We start from the raw sequence: 23,917 nt of genomic DNA, 5'->3' as shown, positions 1-23,917 counted from the left end.
TATGTAGATGTTAAATAAAGATTCATTTAATAAATAATTAATATATGAGTGCATGGATGAATGATTGTTACTTCTTGAGAAGGTAGAATAAATGAGACAGTGGAACAGATGAGAAAAGGATCCATGGAAAAAAATGGCCAACTCACTTTTGTGTCCAGGGTCAGACTAAGAAGAACTTCTCTGCTTTGAAAAATGCAAAGCAAAGGGTGGCTCTGTAACCAAGCCACCTAGGTGGCTCAGTTGGTTAAGCATCCATTTATTGATTTTGGCTCAGGTCATGATCTTGGGGTTCTGAGATGGAGCCCTGAATTGGGATCTGCACTCAGCAGCGAGTTCACTTGAGGATTCTCTCCCTTCCTTTCCCTCTGCCCCTCCCCTACTTGTACTCATTCTCTCTCTCTCTCTTTTTAAAAATAATTTATTTATTTGAGAGAGAGAGGGAGAGCGAAAGAGAGCACCAGTGCGGGGGGAAAGGGGAGGCAGAGGGAGAAGGAGAAGCAGGATCTCTGCTAAGTGGAGACCCCGACTGGGAGCTGGATCTTAGGACCCTGGGATCATGACCTGAGCCAAAGGCAGACCCATAACTGACTGAGCTACCCAAGCTACTCTAACTCTCTCTAAAATAAATAAATAAATCTTAAAAAAAAGAAAAAAGCAAAGGAAAACTTTTTAAATAACTTTAACTACTTTTAAAGGTTGATAAAATCCATGATGATTTTTGTATTTGGCAGCAATAAAAATAATGTGGGCTTAGTCCTATTAGAGATAGAATGCTAAGCTACAATCACATTAAATGACATGTACTCTAAATTTATGGAACATTTCTTTTTTTTTAATTTTTATTTATTTATGATAGTCACACACACAGAGAGAGAGAGAGACAGAGAGAGAGAGAGGCAGAGACATAGACAGAGGGAGAAGCAGGCTCCATGCACCGGGAGCCCGACGTGGGATTCGATCCTGGGTCTCCAGGATCGCGCCCTGGGCCAAAGGCAGGCGCCAAACCGCTGCGCCACCCAGGGATCCCTATGGAACATTTCTGATGGGTCTTTTCTACAGTCTATCGTGCCTCTAAGTAAAATATTTGGTAATCTAGCTACAAAGCTATAAGTCATATAACTTTTAGATACCTACTGTGTCAAAGATTTCCCCTGTGTAGGTCATATTTTGCCATGGAATGGATTTGCAAAAGTAACACACATGCCAATATCACTGGCAATTACAAGTGCCAACAAACTTCAATTTAAATTGATGAATATACAATCAAATGATAGTATCATTTTCTTATGTTTTATGGGCAAAGGTGGGTAGGATAGGATATGTATTAACAATGAAGCCTTTATAGACTGAAATAATAATACATGATTTTGAAAACATAAAATACATTATCCAAAGTTTTTTTCAGTATCTTCCATTAATATTTCACTGTACTTTAGACATTGCCTACAACCAATGTTTATGATAATCTCTGCCCTCTGAAGTGGAATCATGCCTGTAGTACACATTAGTCATGTAAAAGATTAAGCATGGAAAATAATTCAGTATTTAAAGACAGTTTGCTTTGATTTATGTAGTACTTCTTCCAAAAAAGTGGTACCAAGAGTCATTGCTTATTGAATTGGAATTACATATCCTTTCTAAAGTTTTTTTCTTTAACATCAATATCAATGAAAGTAAAGCAAAGTTACATATTCGTTAAGAAATACAGGCAAAATTATAAAACAAAAAATAGTTATGTTCATAGACTATTTTTTAGAACAGTTCTAATTTCATAGAAAAATTGAGAAGATAGTATAGAATGTATCCATATTTCATACACTCATTCTCCTCTATTACTAACGATTTATATTAGAATGTTACATTTGTTATAATTAATTAACAAATATTGATATATTATAATTTACTAAAGTCCATACGTCAGTCATATTTCTTTAGTTTTTATGTAATGTTCTTTTTCTGTTCCAGGATTCCATCCAGGATAATACATTACATTTAGTTGCCATATCTCCTTAGGCTCCTCTTGGTTTTGTTAGTTTCTCAGACTTTCCTGGTTTTGATGACCTTGACAATTTTGAGTAGTATAAATCAGGTTTTTGTACAATACCATTAATGGAATGTGTTTGACTCCTTTCTCATGATGAGATTAGGATTGTGTTTGGGGGCGGGGGAAGACAGCAGAGTACAAAAGCCATTTTGTCAGATCACATCAAGGGTACATACTATCAACATGATTTATGACTGCTGAAAGTAACCTTGATCGCCTGGCTGAGGTAGGACTTTTCAGGTTTCTCTTTTGTAAAGTTAGTCTTTTCTCCAATTTCATACTTTATACTTTGGAAGAGAGTCATTACGCTTAGCCCAAAGCTAAGGAATGGAGAGTTATGCTTAAGGTAGAGTATCTATATAAGCTATTTGGAATTCTGCATTGGAGATTTGACTGTTCTTCCCCCATTTAATCATGTATTCAATTATTTATTTTTATCAATAAGAACTCATGGATTTTTATTTTATACTTTGGGTTATAATAATACTACTTTATTCACTTTGTTGCTTAAGTTGTTCTAGTTATGACCAATCTGAACTCTTTCAGTTGGCTCTTCTGCTACTCTGATATGTCCTGATCCATATAAGTCTGTATTTTTTTAGTATTTCCTTTTTTCTGAAAGATGGTCCAGGCTTATCTTATATATTTACTGTCCCAGCCCTAGAGTCAGTCATTTTTCCTAGATCCTTTTATTGTAGAATGGTACTAGACATAAAGGTCTCGGTGGGTGGTATGTGCATTGCTGCTGGAGTGTCTTTGCTTCTGGTCTTTTTAGCTGACTAAGCAAAGAGATATATGTGTTTATACTAACCATGTGTGTCAATATTAAGCTAATCATGAATGTATACTGAAGTTTCCAACTCTGATCTATAACCATGTATATCCTTCTTGCCTCATTCCTTGCTTATTTTTAAATTTCCAATCCAACAAAACACTTGAGTTTTAAAAATGGAAAAATCAATACTTTTTTAAAAAAGGTTTATTTATTTTTAGAGAGAGAGTGGGGAGGAAGGGCAGAGGGAGAGGGAGAGAATCTCTAGCAGACTCCCTGTTGAGTGTGTAGCCCAATGCTGGGCTCAGTCCCATAACCCTGAGGTCATGACCTGAACCAAAATCAAGGTTGGACACTTAACCAACTGAACCACCCAAGGCATTCCTCAAAGTGTGAAAATTAGTACTTCCAACATCAATAGACTGCCAGACATCTGCTTCCAACAAGATGGAGTAGTCCATTGCTCCCAGGTCCTCACACTTAAAACTAAAACTCTGAATATAACATGACAAACAAGAATAGGAAGATACTGAAAGATGCAACCAGAGATGGACTTACTAGGGACCTTGGGACTTGAGGAATGACATGGTGACTTCTATTTACTACTGCTTCCCATATATTCTGCAGAGTACATTGCAGGAGCCTCCAATCCATAACCACCAATAGAACAAGGGACAGAAAAAGCTTCCAGAAAAACCTTGTCTCTCCAGCCAAAGTATGAGGAAAAGGATTGCTAACAACAGAAAACCATTTTGGCAATACATATTGTGCTCAAGCCAAAATGCAATCGAAAAATTGCAACCACCACCTATGCCTCTTGGTTTCAGTGGGACCAAGTGAAGAACTGATCTTCCACACTCCTACCCTCCAAAAAGCAAGCAGCACTCTGACTCTCCTACTAGGGTTATTTCAGTGTGGTCCATCAGTGGGCTGAGCCTCCACACCTACCTATCAGCAAAGAGACTTAAGACAGGACTAGTTAACACTGAACTGCCTTCACACAGTCTTAGGGTCCAATTTGGGAGCTTAGCCTCCACTTCCATTTGAAATCAATATAACAGAATGTTGCAAATTGGAACTAGTAGGCACTCACTTTCCCCTGACACCTGGTGTCAGTGAGACCCAGTAGGGTGCTGAATGCCTATATCTATCCTGAAGCAATAAGATAGAATTGAGGTAGAAGAAAGGCTAGTTGGCGGGGCTAGTTGGCAGTTTTCATCTTCCCACCCTGGTGTCAGTGGAGCACTAAGTCTCTACCCACAACCAGCATCAATGAAATGGAATGAGATGGTGTGAAGAAGGACAGTTAACACTTTACTTCCACCTCTCCTAATGTCAGGGAACCTGCTGAACCTCCAGTCCCATTCACAAGGTGATATGAATGGTCCCACTTTTGGGGGCAAGTATCAGCAGGGCAAAAGGAGAACTGAATTTCTATGCCACCTGTCTACAGTGAAACAATGTGAGTCAGTGTCCATTTTTGCTGGGATATTGTCAACAGGGCCCAATGGAAAGCTGTATATACCTATTTCCATCTCCAGGCCTCATGTCACACCTCAATAGAGGGGTCTTCCTGCTTAAAATAATAATAAGAAGAAGATTAAATAAGATTCAGAGTCCTATAATACTCAAAATATTCACATATAATTGAAAATTACTTATGATCTCAAGAACAAGGAAATCACAAAATGAATGAAAAAGACCAACAACATGCATCAAAATCAAGATAAGTCAGATATTGGAATTATCTAACAAAGATTATAGGCTATCATGTAAATGCTTCAATAAGCCATTACATATTCCTTGAAATAAATGGGGGAAAAATAGAAAATGTAAGCAGAGAACTAGAAATTAAAAAAACAAGTGAAAATTATAGAACTGATGAGCATCTGCGTTTGGCTCAGATCATGATCCAGGGGTCCTAGGATCGAGTCCCATATTGGGCTCCCCGCAGGGAGCTTGTTTCTCCCTATGCCTATGTCTCTGGCTTTCTCTGTCTCATGAATAAATGACTTTTTTCAAAAAGTACCCAAATTTTTAAAAGACATAAACTTGCAGATTTAAGAAGCTGAGAAATCGCAAACAGGATAAACACAAAGATTTCCTTGCTGAGACATATCATAATTAAACTTATAAGTAATAAAGATAAAAAATCTTGAAAGTAAACAAGGAGAGAGAATATATTACTTACAGAGAAACACCAGTTCCAATGGCAACATGTTTATAATCTGAAACTTGGAGCCAGAACATTGGCATAACATTTTTCAAGTACTGAAAACTGTCAGTCACAAATTCACAAATTTTATGTTTATTTTTTTGTTTGGTTATATTATTGTACTACTAATTAATCTTTCTATATCCGGAATTGTCATCACACTTCCCCAGCATTCCAGCCACAGTGTCTCCAGAGTGATTTTCTAAAACTGAAACAAACAAGCAAATTTTTCTTGTAAAAACACCTGATCTTGTTATGCAAATAAATTTTTCTCTAATTTTAACTTTCCAGTTAAAATCCTTCAATGGGGCAGGGGAGTAGGGGCTGTGACTCAGTAAAGCAACTAGATCTTGATCTCAGAGTTGTGAGTTTGAGCCCCATGTTGAGTGTAGAGATTCCTTAAAAATAGTATCTTTAAGAAAATCCTTCAATGGATTCCCATCTTCCTTAGGATAAAAATCTCACATTCTGAACCATCTTAGTCTGTTTGCACTGCTATCACAAAATGCTGACTGGGTAGCTCATGAACAAAAATATATTTTTCCCACAGTTCTGAGGCTGAAAATTCAATTAGGGTGCCAGCATGCTGGGTCACAGATTTGTCATTGTATCTTCAAGTAGCAGAAGGTGCTAGGGAGCCCTGTGGGGTCTCTTTTACAAAATCACAAATCCCATTCAAGAGGGCTCCACCCTCAGGACCTAACCACCTCCCAAAGGTACCACCTATGAATACCAGCACATCTGGGAATTAGGGTTTTAACATGAATTTTGGGGGGACACAAACATTCAGACCATAGCATTTACTATACACACATGGACCTTTCATGATCTGGCTTCTAACACTCTCCCCAATGTCTTCTTTTCTTATACTCTGGTGAGCACTCTTTATACTGATTGTATATGGAACTCTTTTCTTGTCTAATCCTTAGCTATTCATTTTCATGCTACCATGATTTTCTCTTTCCTTTGCTTTAAAAATTCACACAATCATGTTACATATCAGCCTATACTGTACACAGTACACATAGAAAGAAGTGTTGAACAGTTAATGGATCTGGGTGTAGCTTTCAACCATGACAGAGGGGGGTTGGAAGATAAGTACTTCAAGTTTCTCACCCATTATTGAGATAACTCTGAGTCATGCTCTACAGATTCACAGAATTCCCATGAACTCCCACAGTAGTTCCCCCAGAGTAATCTGTTCAGTAATGCACCACTATTGGCCTCCTTCCATGCCTCTGTTCTCAGTTTCCACTCCACTTCTGAGTTTCCTGGGACTACCTCCCAGATAAACAGTTTGCATTCAAATTCTCTTAGGTTCTGCTTCTAAGGGAACTCAACCTAAGATGATTTCAACAATTTATAGCTTCCTAATAATCCAACTCCTGCAGACACATCACTGTAAAAGTACCAAGGCATGGCATATTATGTCACTCTTCCCAGATCCTAATGTAAACCATATAGGAAAAGGTACGACTTTGAAGAGAAAAATAATTTGTATGAAAATGGCCAATGGATAAAGAGAAGGTAATACAGTGCCATTTGTTTTCCATTAAATGATGCTGGAATATATGGCAGATGGTCTATAACAGGTGTGACTATAATTTGAGGAGACTGCTTCCTCAGCTACTCAGAAAACTGCTATTATTATTTCTGAAGCACAGCATCAGAACTTTATTTCCTTACTTGCAACCTTTCCTTTTACCTTTGTATTTATTTTTCTAAATCACTGACTAGCAGTCAACAGATTTATTCTCTCCCCACCACCCCATCACAAAGAGACACACGTGTGTGTGTGTGTGTGTGTGTGTGTTTCCCCGAGACAAAGACACTTTTGTGTGCAACAGTGCTTAAAAAGACAAGCTCATGGTGCGCATGTGCAATGGATAATACACATTAAAGGTCTCTATGAAATATATTTGTTAAGTTTCTATGTTTATTTTATGAATAAGTTTAGTCAAATTAATAAATTTACTAAAGATGTAGATGAAGACTGAAGAAAGGAAGTAAATTTTGAAGAAAAAGACAGAAAACTTGCCTTTTTTGCTTTTTGTGTTATAATGAACAAAGGATAATGGCTTTTTTTTCTTTTCTTGCTTGGCTTGAAGGCCCAAAATGCAACCTGTACTCTTATCATAATATGTTCACTTGTGGGGGACACCTGGGTGGTTCAGCATTTGAGCGTCTGCTTTCAGCTCAGGGCGTGATCCTGAGGTCCAGGATCAAGTTCCACATTGGGGTCCCTACAGGGAGCCTGCTTCTCCGTTGCCTATGTCTCTGCCCCTCCCTCTGCCTCCCTCTCTCTCTCTCCCTCTCATGAATAAATAAATAAAATCTTAAAAAAATTTTTCACTTGTGAGTATTCAAACTTATAAACTGTGGATTTCCCTTAAGTTATTATATTGTTTAGAAGATCTAGGTTTGGACATTTACTTAAAATTTTAAAATTGAAAAAAAAATTTAAAAAAAATTTTAAAATTGAGATTTATAAATACCAATAATGTTCCTTTCTTTTGCCATCTCCATTTCAGTTTCTTGAGTTTCTGGAAGGCCTGGTTTCTCCAAAGGAGCAGTTTCTGGTAGAAGGTGTGATCCAAGAACAAAAAAATCAAGTATAGCCAATGAATTAGGACAAGAAGGTTTCCAATCAGGTAGGAACATTTATCTCACATATTCAACCACCTGTTCTGAGGGTTGGATATAATTACTTGGAAAAAGATAGATGTATAACCTACAAGGAAGCTGTTTGCAATTCCCTTGGCAGTTGTAGTGTTTATCAGAGAGTACCTTGGAGGAAAATGAATGCAATAACAGTATGATGCTTTTTTCCATTTTTAGCTCCTTGTTGCCTAGTACATGTAGTGATTTTGGTGACTAGTTTAATCCTAAGAGGTTAGGCATGTGGAACAGCAGATTAATCTCTTTGTTACTTTCTCCTAGGACAAATCATTGACTAGGTTGTCTTCATGATCTTCTAGTTGCCTATTCAAATTAATGGCCATGATGACATCAAGTAGTCTTTTAAGTGGGGAACAGCTCTAGTCAATGTTGTGAAGAAATCAGCTTGGTTCTTGTTTGGGCACATCTATTTTTGGTCTTGCCAAAAAGTAGTGCACATAGGGAATTAAAAAGGAGGAAAATGGGGCATAGGAAAGAGGACCTCATTTACCTATGCATGTCAAAATACAACTAATGATTTTATTTTTCATTAGCAAAATTTGAGCTAAAAACGTAAGGCAAAAGGAATAATAAAGATGACTCATTATATGGCAAGACAAAAGACAGTAGTGACATCCAAAAATCAAGGGCTCTCCATTTCACTCACAGTTATATATTCAGTATTTAGCCCACCACTTGATCCTACTCGCTACTCAATATAAGACCGTGGGGAATGACTTATGGATGAATGAATGAAAAAAACTTAACATGTTAGAAAATATGTTTATCCTTGTATTTCCTTGTATATTGACTTTTATATTCTCAGGACCCAGCACTGTACCTGACACATGAAATGTAAGCAATAAAATTTGTGGAAAGAATGGATCAGTCCTCATGATTCTAGGGATAATTATAAGACCAACACAGACCCCATATTTGTGAGGGCCTATGGCAAAAATACCCATGAAATGAAAGCTTAGATAGATCTCACACTACTAATAAGGCTGAAGAATTTATCTAGTTAAATTTTTTTTTCAAGTATAGTTGACACACAATATTACATTAGTTTCATGTGTACAACATAGTGATTCAACATCTGTATATGTTACCCCATGCTCACTACAAGTGTAGCTCCCATCTGTCACCATACAACACTATTACAATATCATTGACTATATTCCCTATGCTGGGCTTTTAATTCTTGTGACTTGATCATTCTCTAACTGGAAGTCTATATCTCTCACTCCCTTTCACCCATTTTGTCAGTCCCCTCACCACCTTTCGCATTGGCCATCATCATTCGTTCTCTGTATTTATAGGTCTGATTCTCCTTTTTGTTTGCTTGTTTATTCATTTGTTTTTTTTTAGATTCCACATTTGAGTAAAATCATATGATATTTGTCTTAGTCTGATTTGTTTCACTTAACATACTACCCTATAGGTCCATGCATTTTGTCTCAAATGGCATGATCTCATCCTTTTTGATAATTGTGTAATATTCCTGTGTGTATATGTGTGTGCCACATCTTTCTTATTCATTCATGGGATACTGATGGGATACTTAGGTTGCTTCCATAACTGGTTATTGTAAATAATGATGCAAGAAACATAGGGTACATAGCTTTTCAAATTAGTGTTTCTGTTTTCTTTAGGTAAGTACCCAGTAGAATTATTGAATCATATGGTCTTTCTATTTTTCATTTTTTGGGAAATCTCCATACTGTTTTTCACAGTGGCTGTACCAATTTATATTGCCACCAACAGTGCAGAAGGGTTTCTTTTTCTCCACATCTTTACCAACACTTTTTATTTAGTGTTTTTGATCTTAGCTATTCTGACAGGTGTATGGTGATAGCTCATTGTGGTTTGATTTTACATTTCCTTGATAATTATGATGTTGAACATCTTTTCATGTGTCTGTTAGCCATCTGTATGCCTTTGGAAAATGTCTATTTAGTTATCTGCCCATTTTTTTTATTGGATTGTTGGTGGGTTTTTTTTTTTTTTTTCCTTTTTTGGGTTTTTTTTTTTTTTTGGTATTGAGTTATATAAGTTCTTTATATATTTTGGATATTAACCCCTTATCAGATATATCATTTGCAAATATCTTCTCCCATTCAGTAGGTGGCCTATTTGTTTTGGTAATGGTTTCCTTTTTTTTTTTTAAAGATTTTATTTATTTATTCATGAGAGACACAGAAAGAGAGAGGCAGAGACATAGGCAGAGGGAGAAGCAGGCTCCATGCAGGGAGCCTGATGTGGGACTGGATCCCCGGACCCCAGGATCACGTCTTGAGCCAAAGGCCCACATGCTTAACCGGGCAGCCACCCAGGCGTCCCTGGTGATGGTTTCCTTTGCTATGCAAAAGCTTTTTATTGTGACGTAGTTCCAATAGTTTATTTTTGCTTTTGTTCCCTTGCCTTAGGAGACATCTAGAAAAGTGTTGCTGCAGCTATCAGAGAAATTACCGCTTGTGTTCTCTTCTAGAATTCTTATGGTTTCAGGTCTCACATTTAGGTCTCTAATCCAATCTAATCCAACTCAAATTTAATCTGAGTTCGGCTTTGTATATGGCATAAGAAAGAGGTCCAGTTTCATTCTTTTACATATAGCTGTCCTGTTTCCCAGCACCCATTTATTGAAGAGACTATCTTTTTCCATTGCATATTCTTGCCTTCTTTGTCAAAGATTAATTAACCAAATAAGTGTGGATTTATTTCTGGGCTTTCTATTCTGTTCCACTGATCTATGTGCCAGTACCATACTGTTTTGATTATTACAGCTTTGTAGAAAATTTATCTAGTTTTAATCATTTACATGTTTTGATTATTACAGCTTTGTAGAAAATTTATCTAGTTTTAATCATTTACATGTCATCTCATTACATTTAGGCATAGTACCTACATTAGACATACTATTAAATGACTCAAATATGGATAGAAAATCCCCTAATAAACTTCTGGGCCATATTATTTACAACACATAATTTCTGGAGCATTTTTATAATGACAAGGTAAGGGCAATTTCAGAATCATTCACTTCTTTTTTTTTTTTTTTTTTTAGAATCATTCACTTCTAAAGTTATTTATACTTTTTCCACAGGTATAGCCATAGTACTGCATCAGCTATTTCTCTGTAACCTGCTGTTGCTATCTTTTTTGCATTCCTAAGGGAAAACAAAAACCATTGAATTAAAGAAATGTAAATTTTAGCATAATGCAACTTCCACAGAACCAAACCCACACACGCACACACACACACATGCACACAGTCTCTGTCTCTGTCTCTCAGATATGACGATGAAGTAAAATTCTAAAAGAGTATCCTGAAATTCATTGCAAAAAGAGGAAATCGACTCATATATGATTATTTTAGTCTTTTATTAATCAGTGGTATTCTGATGAACTTATTAATAAAAACTAAGTTGCTAGATGGGGAAATTACTTTGTAACATTTTTGTCTTTATATGTATTTATCAATAATGTATGAGATTACTTATCCCTCTCCATTCTTTAATTATATTCTCTTGGGGCAGGAGATTGTAGTTATCAGGGTTTTTAAAACTTTATTTAAATTTAAATAATTAGGGCCACCCTGAGTGGCTCAGTGCTTTAGAGCCTGCCTTTGGCCCAGGGTGTGATCCTGGAGTCCTGGGATCAAGTCCCACATCAGCTCCTGCATGGAGCCTGCTTCTCCCGCTACCTGTGTCTCCAGCCTCTCTCTGTGTGTGTGTCTTGTGAATAAATAAATAAAATCTTAAAAAAATTTAAATAATTAACATATGACATATTGTTGGTTTCTGAGGTAGAAGTCAGTGATTTGTCAGTCTTATATAATACCCAGTGTTCATTATATCACATGCCCTCCTTGATGTCCATCACCCAGTTACCTCATCACCCCATCTTCCTCCCCTCCAGCAACCCTCAGTTTGTTTCCTATGATTAAGAGTCTCTTATAGTTTGTCTCCCTCTCTGATTTCGTTTTGTTTTATTTTTTCCTCTTTTTCCCTATGATTCTCTATTTTGTTTCTTAAATTCCACATATTAGTAAGATCATATGGTAATTGTCTTTCTCTGATTGACTTATTTCACTTAGCATTATATTCTCTAGTTCCATCCATGTTGTTGCAAATGGCAAAAGATATTTTATGGCTGAGTAATATTCCATTATATATATAATATTTCATTATATATATAACATTTCATTATATATATATATATAAAACACATCTTTTTTTATCTGTTGATGGACATCTAAGCTCTTTCCATAGTTTGGCTAATGTGGACATTGCTGCTATGAGCACTGGGGTGCAGGTGCTCCTTTGGATCACTACATTTTTATTTTTGGGGTAAATACCTAGTACTGCAATTGTTACAACACAGGGTAGCTCTATTTTCAACTTTTTGAAGAACCTCCATACTGTTTTCCAGAAGGCTGCACCAGCTTCCCATCAATAATGTAAGAGGGTTCCCATTTCTCCACATCCTCACCAACATCTGTAGTTTACCGCCTTGTGAATTTTAACCATTCTGACTGGTGTGAGGTGATAACTCATTGTGGTTTTGATTTGTATTTAGCTGATGCCGAGCAATGTGGGGCATTTTTCATGTGTCTGTTGGTCATTTGTATGTCTTCCCATTTCTTGATTTGATTATTTGTTCTTTGGGTGTTGAGCTTGATAAGTTCTTTATAGATTTTGGATACTAGCCTTTTATCTGATAAGACATTTGCAGATACCTTCTCCCAATCTGTTGGTTGTCTCTTTGTTTTGTTGACTATTTCCTTTGCTGTGCAAAAGCTTTTCATCTTGATAAAGTCCCAATAGTTCATTTTTGCCTTTGTTTCTCTTGCCTTTGGAGATGTGTCTAGTAAGAAGTTGCTGCGACTGAGGTCAAAGAGGTTGCTGCCTGCGTTTTCCTCTATGATTTTAATGGATTCTTGTCTCACATTTAGGTCTTTCATCCATTTTGAGTCTATTTTTGTGTATAGTGTGAGGAAATGGTCCACTGTTATTCATCAGTTGTTTTTAAAATTCCTAGGCAGCCACAGGACTAGTATCACTTAAATTGTCCCAAAGTAGGAGATCTCCTTATGGAAAATAAAGTCCTCATATGAATAGGGAAAACTTTTATAGTTGAAAGATTTCAACTTTTTTTTTTAAAGATTTATTATTCATGAGAGACACACACAGAGAGAGAGAGGCAGAAACAGAGGCAGAAACAAAGACATACGCAAAGGGAGAAGCAGGCTCCCTGTGGGGAACTTGATGTGGGACTCAATCCTGGGCCCCTGAGATCACAACCTGAGCCAAAGGCAGACACTTAACCACTGAGCCACGGAGGAGTCCCTGAAAGATGTCAACTTTACAACCTTAATGAATAAATACATATATGGGTCAAAGTAGACTTCCTTCTCTATAATTAATGACTAGAGGTTATCTTTGGTATATAGGAGATTCTAATTTTAAAAATACTATTATATAATACCTAATACATACAAAAGAACATATTCAAGTATATTGTTATGAGATATAATAACAAAATAAACTACATACATACCACTAAAACTAAGAACTAGAATCCAAACTGCTGAATCATTGTGCCTCACCCTCATCCCACTTTCCTGCTTTCACCAAAGAAATAACTGTCCTTGGTTTTATGTTCAACATTCATTTAATTTTTATGTATGTTTTTTTAACTATATATGTAATTTTGCTTATCATTGACTTTTATAAAAATAATTTCATATTTTATGTAGTCTCCTCTGCTTGCTTTTTTTCACTCACCATTATGTTTCTAAGGTTCAGCCATGTTGTGTTAGTGCTCATTAATTTTACTACTGTATAATATTGCATTGTAAATAGAAGAAAATATGCTTATTGTTTACTCTGTTGGTGGTTTTTGGGTTGTTTTGGACATATTATGAACAGCACTTACATGAACATTTATTTTAATGTTTCCTGGTACATGTGTGCAAAATGTGTTTTAACCATATGTAACAAAAATTAGAACTGGTGAATTCAGGTAATCCTCCTCCTCCTGGAGACTAGTGTAGTTAAAAGTCTACAATGGTAGGTCTATTTGTGCTAATTTGTCTTACTAACACCATAAACTTCTTATCAGTTATATCATTTTCCATTTGAGGTTTTGGGTTTTTCCCTAATGATGTTTTTGTTTTCTTTTGTTCTTTATCAAATGTCTGTGAATCTGATAAAGTCTCCTGTGTATTAGAATAAAATCAAGATTCGTAAGAATGAAAATATGTTCTTAAGAAATTTATAAATTCCTACTTGCATTCAAATTGGGGAAAATCAGCCTGAAATTTATAAACAGAACAACAAAACAAAAAGCTAAGAAACACTCACACTCAGGAATACAAAACAGTTGCACGTGTTTAGCCTATAAGAAGTCTATAATGAAACAACAGGATATGGGACGCCTGGGTGGCTCAGCGGTTGAGAACCTGCCTTCAGCTCAGGGCCTGATCCCGGGATCTGGGATCGAGTTCTACATCAGGCTCTCCCTCTACCTGTGTCTCTGCCTCTTTCTCTCTGTTGTCTCTCATGAATAAATGAATCTTAAAAAAAAAAAAAAAAAGAAAGAAAAGAAAAGAAAGAAAGAAGCAACAGGATAAAAACTACATGTCCAAACCAAAATACAACCTTGTAAATCATGTTTCCAGTCAGGTCATGTAACAGTGGGGCAATTTAATAAATAAATTAAAACAATTCTTCTTTTCAATAATTTCCTAAGTCAACATTTGGAATAATGGAAAACTTATCTTTAACTCAAAGAAACCTGGGCAGTTAGGAGTTAAAGTAAATATGTTGTCCTACTGGCCTACACCTGACTAAAAATAGTAGTAAGACTTGAGAACACCCATGGACACTGAACAGACTATCTAAATATAGCTTTTTCTATCTCCAAAAGCTTTTAGAAATATGCTATCTTTTGTGAAAACTTAGCCTTTGTAAACAGGCACATGGACACTAGGTCAGTGACTTTTAGGCCTAGAAAAGCTTTTAAGTATTTTCTTAGTTTGGGAACCCATATTTTGAAGTCATTAAAACTGAATCCCGCCCCCCCCCAAAAAAAAAACTGAATCCCAAGAAATTCAAAATTTTGCCCAGCATCAAATGGTAAACAAGTTATAATAATGGCACTCAAACCTCTGCCTTCTAAATCCACTGAACATGGATGGCATGTAATAGTAGCTTCCAGTACCTGCTTATTTTCATTGCCCTCAACAACGCATTCCTTCTATGCCTTGCCTTTCTTGCTTCTTTAATAGGGGTGATAACTAACTGCAAAATTTAGTTATAACTAAATTTTAAAATTTTTGGTATTTTATAATTCATTTTGAACTGCTATTTCTAGTTTAAAAATGTGTAAGGACATTTTCTTTCCTTCTTAAAATGCCTCTGCCTACATTTATGATTTTTTACTGTTGAACTATTAAATAGCAGTAAATACAGAAACACATTCTAGTAGAGGAGATGTGTTAAGAGTAACATGGTGAGGGATCCCTGGGTGGCGCAGCGGTTTGGCGCCTGCCTTTGGCCCAGGGCGCGATCCTGGAGACCCTGGATCGAATCCCACATCGGGCTCCCAGTGCATGGAGCCTGCTTCTCCCTCTGCCTGTGTCTCTGCCTCTCTCTCTCTCTATGACTATCATAAATAAATAAATTAAAAAAAAATTAAAAAAAAAAAAAGAGTAACATGGTGAAATGTAGAGTTGACATAACTTAAAGGTAGATGGGGAGAGAAGGAAGGACAAAAATGTGATCTGTTTGGAAAAAATTAACGGCAAGTTAATTTTTGGCTATTTGTTATACTTAATACAATATAGCATAACTTAATTTAAATTCCAGGTTAACCTCTGTTGTTTGCAGTGCTACAGATTAGGGAGTAAACAAAACAAGATTTTTTTATGTTCCACCATTTTGTATTAATTTCCTAAAGATTTCTTCAAGACTTTTTTTAAAAAATAAAAAACAAAAAAAAAAGTCTTTGAATTATTTTCCCTGCTTCTTTGCACTTTAATAAGCTGATAAATGGAATTCAGCTATTATTGTTAACCCTGTCTCATAATTTTAAAAGCACTAGAGATTGCGTGTGTGTGCACAAACACACATAGAAACACATTTCCTATCAACTACTGTGCTGCCTTTGCAGACAATGAAATAAAGTTCTCAATCAAAAAATTATTGGGACGCCTGGGTGGCTCAGAGGTTGAGTGTCTGCCTTCAGCTGAGGGCGTGATCCCGGAGTCCCAGGATCGAGTCCTACATCGGGCTCCCTGCATGGAGCCTGCTTCTCCCTCTGCCAATGTCTCTGCCTCTCTCTGTGTGTCTCTCATGAATAAACAAAATCAAATAAAAAAACTATTATTGTCATTTAGATGAAAATCAAATATGATAGTGGGGTCAGTCATTAGTAGGTTTAAAAGCCATCCTAGGTGATTTATATGTGCAGCAGGATTGATAGGTCTTGCTTTAGATAAGGCCCTTAGATGGAAGTGTAACCAAGCAGGGCTCTAATTTCATATATGAGATCTGTTTTTTTTTATTTGAGTACAGTTAATATACAATGTTACATTAGTTTCAGGTGTACAACATAGTGATTCATTATCTCTACACATTATGCTGTGCTCACTACAAGTATAGCTACCATCTGTCACCATATAACACTATTACAAAATTGTTGACTACATTCCCTGTGCTGTGCCTTTTATTCCTGTGACTTATTCATTCTATAAGTGGAAGCCTGTATCTCCTACTCCCCTTCACCCATTTTGCCCACCCACCCCTATAACTATCAGTTTGTTCTTTGTATTTATAGGTCTGATTCTACTTTTTGTTTGCTTGTTTATTCATTTTGTTTTTCAGATTCCATATGAATGATGAAATCATATGGTAGTTGTCTTCTGAGACCTGTTTTATTTAGAGTTCTTTGGCAAATGCTTCTATGTGTTTTTATACTCTTAAGCTATGCTATAAAAATATCAAAAGTTGGTGTGAATTAATGAAGTGATATGCAAAAATGAAAGCCTAGAATTTAGGAGATGCATGTGGTCAAATAAGTTTGGTGGACACAGACATTATGGAAATTAGATAAAGACATTAACAATTCAGAGTGCTGAAATAAAATCTTCTAGTTATGTCAGTACAAATCCTAATTTGTACCACAAAGGTAATGAACTCAAAAAATTTTATTTTTAAAATATTTACTTAGTACCCTACACCATACTTATAACCCTTTTCTGAAATTTGAAGAACAAATAAGAAAAATAGAAACCTCCATCCTTTAGTAGTTTATACTTTGGTCAATGGAATCTCTCTATTTTGAGATCTTTTAATTTCTCAGTTTATTATATTTCATCATATAAGTGGTTTTCTATTTATTAAAATCAATGTTTATCGCTTTAAGTGTTTCTTAAATGTTCCTTCTCATGAGATTGAGTCATAACAATTACCAGTACTGATAATGGAGTTGATAACAGAGATGCTTAATATTGATAGCAAAGTGATTTTGGGTTTTTTTGCTTTTGTTTTTTTAAATTTTATTTATTTATTCATGAGAGACACAGAGAAAGACATAGGCAGAGGGAAAAGCAGGCTCCACGCAGGGAGCCCGATGTGGGACTCGATCCCGTGACTCCAGGATCATGCCCTGGGCCAAAGGCAGGCGCCAAAACCCCTGAGCCATCCAGGGATCCTGCAAAGTGATTTTGATAAGCTAAAAAATGTCATGAGGTTTTTCAGAATAACAATTTGTCTCCTAGACAAAAAGGCACTTATTATTTGTCTTCTCACCTTATAAAAAGCTTCTTATAATAGTGATTTTACCACATTTTAAAATTCATATTTTAACATAGCTTGCTTTGTATTATCTCATTTTAAAACTATTATTTATATAGCTACTATATATTATGTAAATATTTATATATTTTTTTCAGTAGCTAGTTAATGCATTTTTAATTTGTTAAGATATTTCTTTAATTTGTGTTGCTATTCAGCATTCCTTTTTCTCTCTGGCGCCTATCCTACTGACTTCAAAAAGCCTAAAAAATCTGAAAATCCCATATAAAGTGATGTATGGAAAATCTTAAAATATGATGGTAGAGAAAAAGAGTATTAAACATTTCCTGAAAATCATTCCATTAATAGAGAGATTAATTAGTAATTCTAACATTCAGACATATAATAAACATGAAAAACATTATAATACTGAATGATATTTTCCCCTTTTTTCATTTTTTAAAAAGATTTTATTTATTTGAGAGAGAGAACATGAGGGAAGGAGAGCAGACTCGCTGCTGAACAGAGAGCCCCAGTCCCAGGACCCCAGGATCACTACCTGAGCAGAAGGCAGATGCTTAATTGACTGAGCCACTCAGGTGCCCCTGAACAATGAGATTTTCAATAAAGGGAGATATTAAATACTATATAGAAAACTCATATCTGCACTGCAGATAATTGGCAATGATGATACATATATTAAAATACATGAAAACATAATCATAGCAACTGTTTTTCTTTTGGGCTGAAAAGAGGCATATTGGAGTTGCATAAGCACTATTTCAATTGGGATAGATATTTAGACATTATGCAAAAAATACTTGATTGCAGAAGAGCAGATATTAGCATGTGTGTGAATGTGTGTTTTCAGTTAATGCATTTTCATTCATTCAGAAAAGAATGCCAGATTTACTTTAAATGTGACATTGTGAAATGTTAAAGTGCCATTTTAGACTTTTGCTGCTGCTGCCTTTCCTTTCCTTTATCATTCACCAAAAAATGCCATCTTATCATCCATCCAAGTTAGAGATCTAGAAGCAATCCCAGAATTCTCACTGAAGGGCACTCTACCTTCATGCTGCCCACTCAATTAGTCACAAATTCCTGGCCCTCCTATACCAGACAGCTCTCTCCACTGTATGCTTGCTCTTTCACTCTCTGGGCCCAACATAACTCTCTGAGATTGAACAACATAGCAGTTGATGAATTGTACAAATATTGGTGTTGGACAAATTATTTAACGAAGTTTATGTCTCAGTTTTGCAGATTTTTTTTCATATTTTGAAATCATTTTTGTTTTAGGTATCAATTTAGTAAGTCCTTTTCAAACTCCTAGTCCCTGGTGAGTGTGCTTTTACTATCACAAGGCTGAACAGCCCTGAGACGTCTAAAGATGAGGACCATCACCTGGATGAGTAGACCAGATCTATGGAAATTGGAATGCAAAATGTTTCTAAAACAAATATAGAAATCAAGGAAGAAATGGTGATGTCAATTATTTTGTATCTCAGATGATAATATTAAAAAACCAGGTACTGTAGGGATGTCAATAAACTATCATCCTATGTCTTAAAACAGTATATGAACTGCTTCCATACTTTAAAAGAAATATTGCTGACAATCAGCTACTTTTATTTATTTATTTTTAAAGATTTTATTTATTTATTCATGACAGAAACACAGAGAGAAAGGCAGAGACACAGGCAGAGGGAGAAGCAGGCTCCATGCAGGGAGCCCGACGTGGGACTCGATCCCCAGGTCTCCAGGATCATACCCCGGGCTGAAGGTGGCGCCAAACCGCTGGGCCATCAGGGCTGCCCAATCAGCTACTTTTATAAGTGATTAAATCACCTACCAGTTTCATGACTTAATGTTTCCAAATCCGTGTTGTTTCATCTTTGAAAGTTTGATAATGAGAATACATATTTGATAGAACTGTTGAGAAATTTAAATTATATAATTCTCACAAACTATATAATTTGGTGTGGAATCTGGAATATAGTCAATATTTTGTTATTTTTGATAAAACACTAGTAAACAATAGTGGTTTCATTATTTTTATGGTCATTGTTATAACTTGGAGCAGACCAGACAATATTACTGAGCTTGATTTGACCTTTCATTGTTATTTTAAAGATGGAAAAGTTAATGAGTTATTTTGAAAATAAATGTGTCAGTGTCCTAACATCCTTTCAAAAGCTAAATATTTATTTGATATAGGGAAAAAATAGTCTTAGTTCAATGAGAAGGTATGGATTTTAAAGGTATCTTTTCTCCTTAAAATCCTACAGACCCAAAAAAGGAGAAGATAAGACAAAGGATTTAGAAAGTATTATATAACTAAGAACAGCCCCAGCCCCAGACTTTTAATGCTTTTGCAATTTTGATGTGAAAAACCTCAGGCTCCCATTCTAACAGTACTACCACAGACTGTGTAAGACATGGTCAAGTCGATTAACCTCTTTCTGCTTTAGTTTCTTCATCTGTAAAGTGCAAGTAATATTACTTGTCACTTGCCAACCAGCAGTACTTCTTCAGCTAATTGACGGTCTCAGCAGGGATGTTGCAAAGATTAGCAGATAAATGATTTATAAACCCCTTGAAATATTAAATAAGTGATGTAAAATGCTCTAACAAGAGAAGGACAGAACAGATCATTCCATGTATTAATTTGCTATTTAATCATATATATTTAATTAAAAACAACACTCTAAAAAGAGAGAGCTGTTAAGTACAGTGAAAATAGGAAAGATTATTAGGAACTCTAGAGTGTTTTTTGTTGTTTTTTTTTTAATACTATTATAATTAAGAATATATAGAAGAAAAGTATATTAGAGGAAGTGTTTATAGCTCACCTCCTCAAATTGATGAAAAGTCTTCAAGACAGGAAAAGAACTGAATAAAAATAAGGAAACATGCTTTCTCAGCCTACCTTTACTATTGACAATGGTATGACCTTGATAAGTTTACCTAACCCATAAGAAGTTTAAGGTAATTAAAATCAACTCTACAAAATGCTTTTTATAGGTATGTGAACAACATAAAAAATCCTGAACCAACCACTGTGAGGAAGTAAAAAATTTAAGAACCAAATCTCCAGGAAAATAAAATAAAAGAGAAGAGCAACATAAAAATAATTAATTCTTGCACAGCACAAATTAAATGAACACTATAAAAAAATTCATCATTATACCTGGAACTGGGAAGAGGGTGTGGTTTATAAATTCACCTTGAGAGATGAGCAGGATTTTGTTGTCATTGGGCGAGAAGAGCATTTTAGGTTGAGAAAACAGCATTAGAAAACCAATAGAGGGGCGCCTGGGTGGCTCAGTCAGTTAAGCATCTGCCTACAGCTCAGGTCAGGATCCCAGGGTCCTGAGATCAAGCCTTGAGTCAGGCTTCCTGCTCAGCGGGGACTCTGCTTCTGCTTCTCCTTCTTCTGCCCCTTCCCCTGCTTGTGCTCAAGCTCTCTCTCTCTCTCTGTCAAATTTAAAAAAAGAAAAGAAAAGAAAACCAATAGAAGACAAGTGATAGCTATGAATGAACCTTAGTATACAGGAGAGAGATAGTTTAAGGAAAGATACTTGTAAAGTAGGTTGGCTTCACATTCTAGAAGGCCATGCAAAAAAAAAAATTAAACTATGTTTGGTGGGTTTCAAGGAGCCACTGAAGAATTTTTGAGTATTTTTATGTTTTATAAAGTTCATTCTGGTGATAATGTAAAGGGTAAATTGGAGAAAAATATATTTAATTAAGAAAGTAGTTATAACTTCAGTGTCAAGAAGAAGATGATGAAGGCAGTGACCAGAGAAAAAATGGAAATGAAGAATATAAAATAGACATTGAATTAAAATAATGAGGTTTGAAAAATGATTAGCTGTAAAGATGAAATGTGCATAATTATTGGGATGAAGACAATTTTAAGATTTCTATCCTGGGTGCCTGAGCAAATAGTAATAATATGCACTAAAATTATTAAATAATGTATAGTTTTGGGGGTGGAGGTGGAGATACAGCAAAGAGATCCCATTTTGAACTTAACTAAATTTGAGTTTTTGAGGACAATCATGGTGGAATATTCAATAGGCAATAAAAATTCTCAAACCAGGGGCACTTGGGTAGCTCAGTGGGCTAAGTGTCTGACTCTTGGTTTTGGCTCAGGACATGATCTCTCACTGGTGAGATACAACCCTATTCTGGACCCTGTTTTCAGTGGGGAGTCTGCTTCAGATTCTCTCCCTCTGTCCTTCCCCCACTCTCGCCTGTGTATGCAATAAATAAATAAATAAAATCTTAAGAAAAGAATTTCTCAGGCTACACTTCAGAAAAATATCAGGCCCCAAATATTATAGATTTGATAGTCACCTATATACAGGTTAAGAGTATGGAGGTAAAAGAGATTATCAAAAAGAACATAAAAAACAAAAAGAAAAAGAATAAATATTATATAAGAGGTAAGCAGAGGAAAGAGCAAGAAGAAATACCAGAAAAAGATTATGGGGAAATAAAGAGCAGTAACTTTGGTAGCCAAAGATGAAAAACATTTTAAGAGAGAAATAGCAATGTAAAATACTGTCAGCAATTTTATATAGATTATTATTGTGAAAAACCTTGAATTTTGTGATTAATCTGTAATGGTTTTTCTTTAAGAAAGCAATTCTGATAAATTAATAAATGTGTGAGTCATATTGCAAAGAAAATAAAAATAGAGAAAGCAGGAAAAATCGGTAACTACCTCTTTTCCTATAAGTTTGGGAGTAAATGAAAAAAATATGTTAGTGTCCTAAAGAACATAAAGAATTAAAAGATGAAATATATTTTATATATAACAGGGAAAATGTAAGCAATTTTACAGGTATTGGAGAAATAGGGAAAAGAAGTAAAGGGCAGAACTGAAGTAACAATAATGAAAAAGGAGATAGAATAAAAAGTACTAGTCAGGTATTAATGTTGGGCAAAAGGACTCTTGAATAAAGAGATGTACAATTTTCATGTGAGGATAAAGAAAGAGGAATTGAAGAAAATTATGTAGGATGACCTTGATCTTCATAAAGTCATCAGGCAAGATTTTCTGTGGAGAATAAGAATTTGAAAGAATAATTAAGACCGAAGAAGCACAATAAAATAAAGAAATTGCTGTTGTTAGAGATGGTAAAGAGGTCAGCTAGAAATGAACAAAGCTACAAATGAGTAACTTTGAAGTCACTTGTTGCCTAATTAGACACGGAAATTATTTCCTAAAGCAATATAGCCTATACTTCTGGCTTTGTAACATTTTTAGGCTGAGATTTCTTATTACAAAGTTTTGATTTGATAAGCATTGTGGAAAGGAAAAAAAAAAAGATTTGAATCTGAGCTAAAGGAAGTTCCAGAGAATAATTTAAGTGATGATGCAAATGACTAATTATGAGTTTACAAAAACAATGTGAAAATGTGCCCATGTCAAAAAAAGGAAGTATATATCTATGTATATCCCGATAGATAGATAGATGATAGATAGATAGATAGATAGATAGATAGAAATAGAAATATAGATAGATGTTTATTGGTCTATATATCTAGATAGATAACTATACATAAAACTTTGAATGAAAACATAAGGGTCACAATTATCACCTCACTGGGATAAGAGATGAATTGATGAATAGAGAAAAGATTGAGAAGAATAATCACTAGTATCAAATATTGGAACATTTTTGAACCTCAGAATTTGTATTATAAACTGAAAATCAGGAAGAAAGTGAAGAACTTCCTTCAACCAAGGGCGATTGGATATCAGTTCTAATAATATTAATCAAAATTTTATTGTGAAAACCAGCAAGAGACATTCTATTTTTTTCTCATATTGGGCAAAATTCATTCTGGCAATGTTTTTGTGATAAAAAGGTCAATGCCTTAGGTTCAGAATAAAAACCTAATTTGACTTCACCTAGGTAATAAAAATTGCCATCTCTGTGAGATAACTCAGTATATGAGGCTGCTTTTTGAAAGAATGCTTTCAATGGTACCCTATCCAAACTCTTCTGAAGTGCAATACCTGTCCTTGTTATATACTAAATAATACTCTAGAGCATGCAGTATCATCACCTGGTGCAGGAATTTAATCATGCCTTAACAGAGAAGACTTTTGTAGAATTTTTTAAATTGTAGCTTAAATTAATAGGGCTGTGTTTTTTATTTCTTCTTTGCTGTCATTCACTCCAAAGTGTTACTAGAATATAGCTCAATTCATGGAAAAAGGGAATCGAGGCTTTGAGTACTAGAACTTTGTTCTGAGCTCAATACTTAGTGTGAAACCCTCTGATTTGTGAGATTAAGGGATTGTTTTTTGGAAATAAGCTACTAGATTCTTAAGCCTGAATTAGGTAAACAAGAAGGAATTATAACAGGAAAGAAAAAGATAGTACTTAGCATGGAAATAGAATAGC

At 35.3% G+C, this 23,917-nt stretch overlaps 1 protein-coding gene across 3 annotated transcripts in view; it reads left to right on the top strand.

Moving 5' to 3' along the window:
- PKIA (cAMP-dependent protein kinase inhibitor alpha) overlaps positions 1-23,917 on the top strand; it is a 94,816-nt gene that overhangs the window by 56,994 nt on the left and 13,905 nt on the right. For 2 of the 3 annotated variants that reach the window (XM_055318393.1, XM_055318392.1), the window contains exon 2: positions 7,563-7,682. The exons of the other annotated variant lie outside the window; for it this stretch is intronic. The gene's annotated coding sequence lies outside the window, so the exon portion shown is untranslated. The remainder of the gene's footprint in view (positions 1-7,562; positions 7,683-23,917) is intronic. 3 annotated transcript variants of the gene reach the window in all.

This window comes from Nyctereutes procyonoides, unplaced genomic scaffold (genome assembly GCF_905146905.1).
Source record: "Nyctereutes procyonoides isolate TBG_1078 unplaced genomic scaffold, NYPRO_anot_genome, whole genome shotgun sequence".
Classification (NCBI taxonomy): domain Eukaryota; kingdom Metazoa; phylum Chordata; class Mammalia; order Carnivora; family Canidae; genus Nyctereutes; species Nyctereutes procyonoides.
The sequence above is the reverse complement of the archived record's forward strand: the minus strand, read 5'-3'. Positions and strand labels throughout refer to the sequence as shown.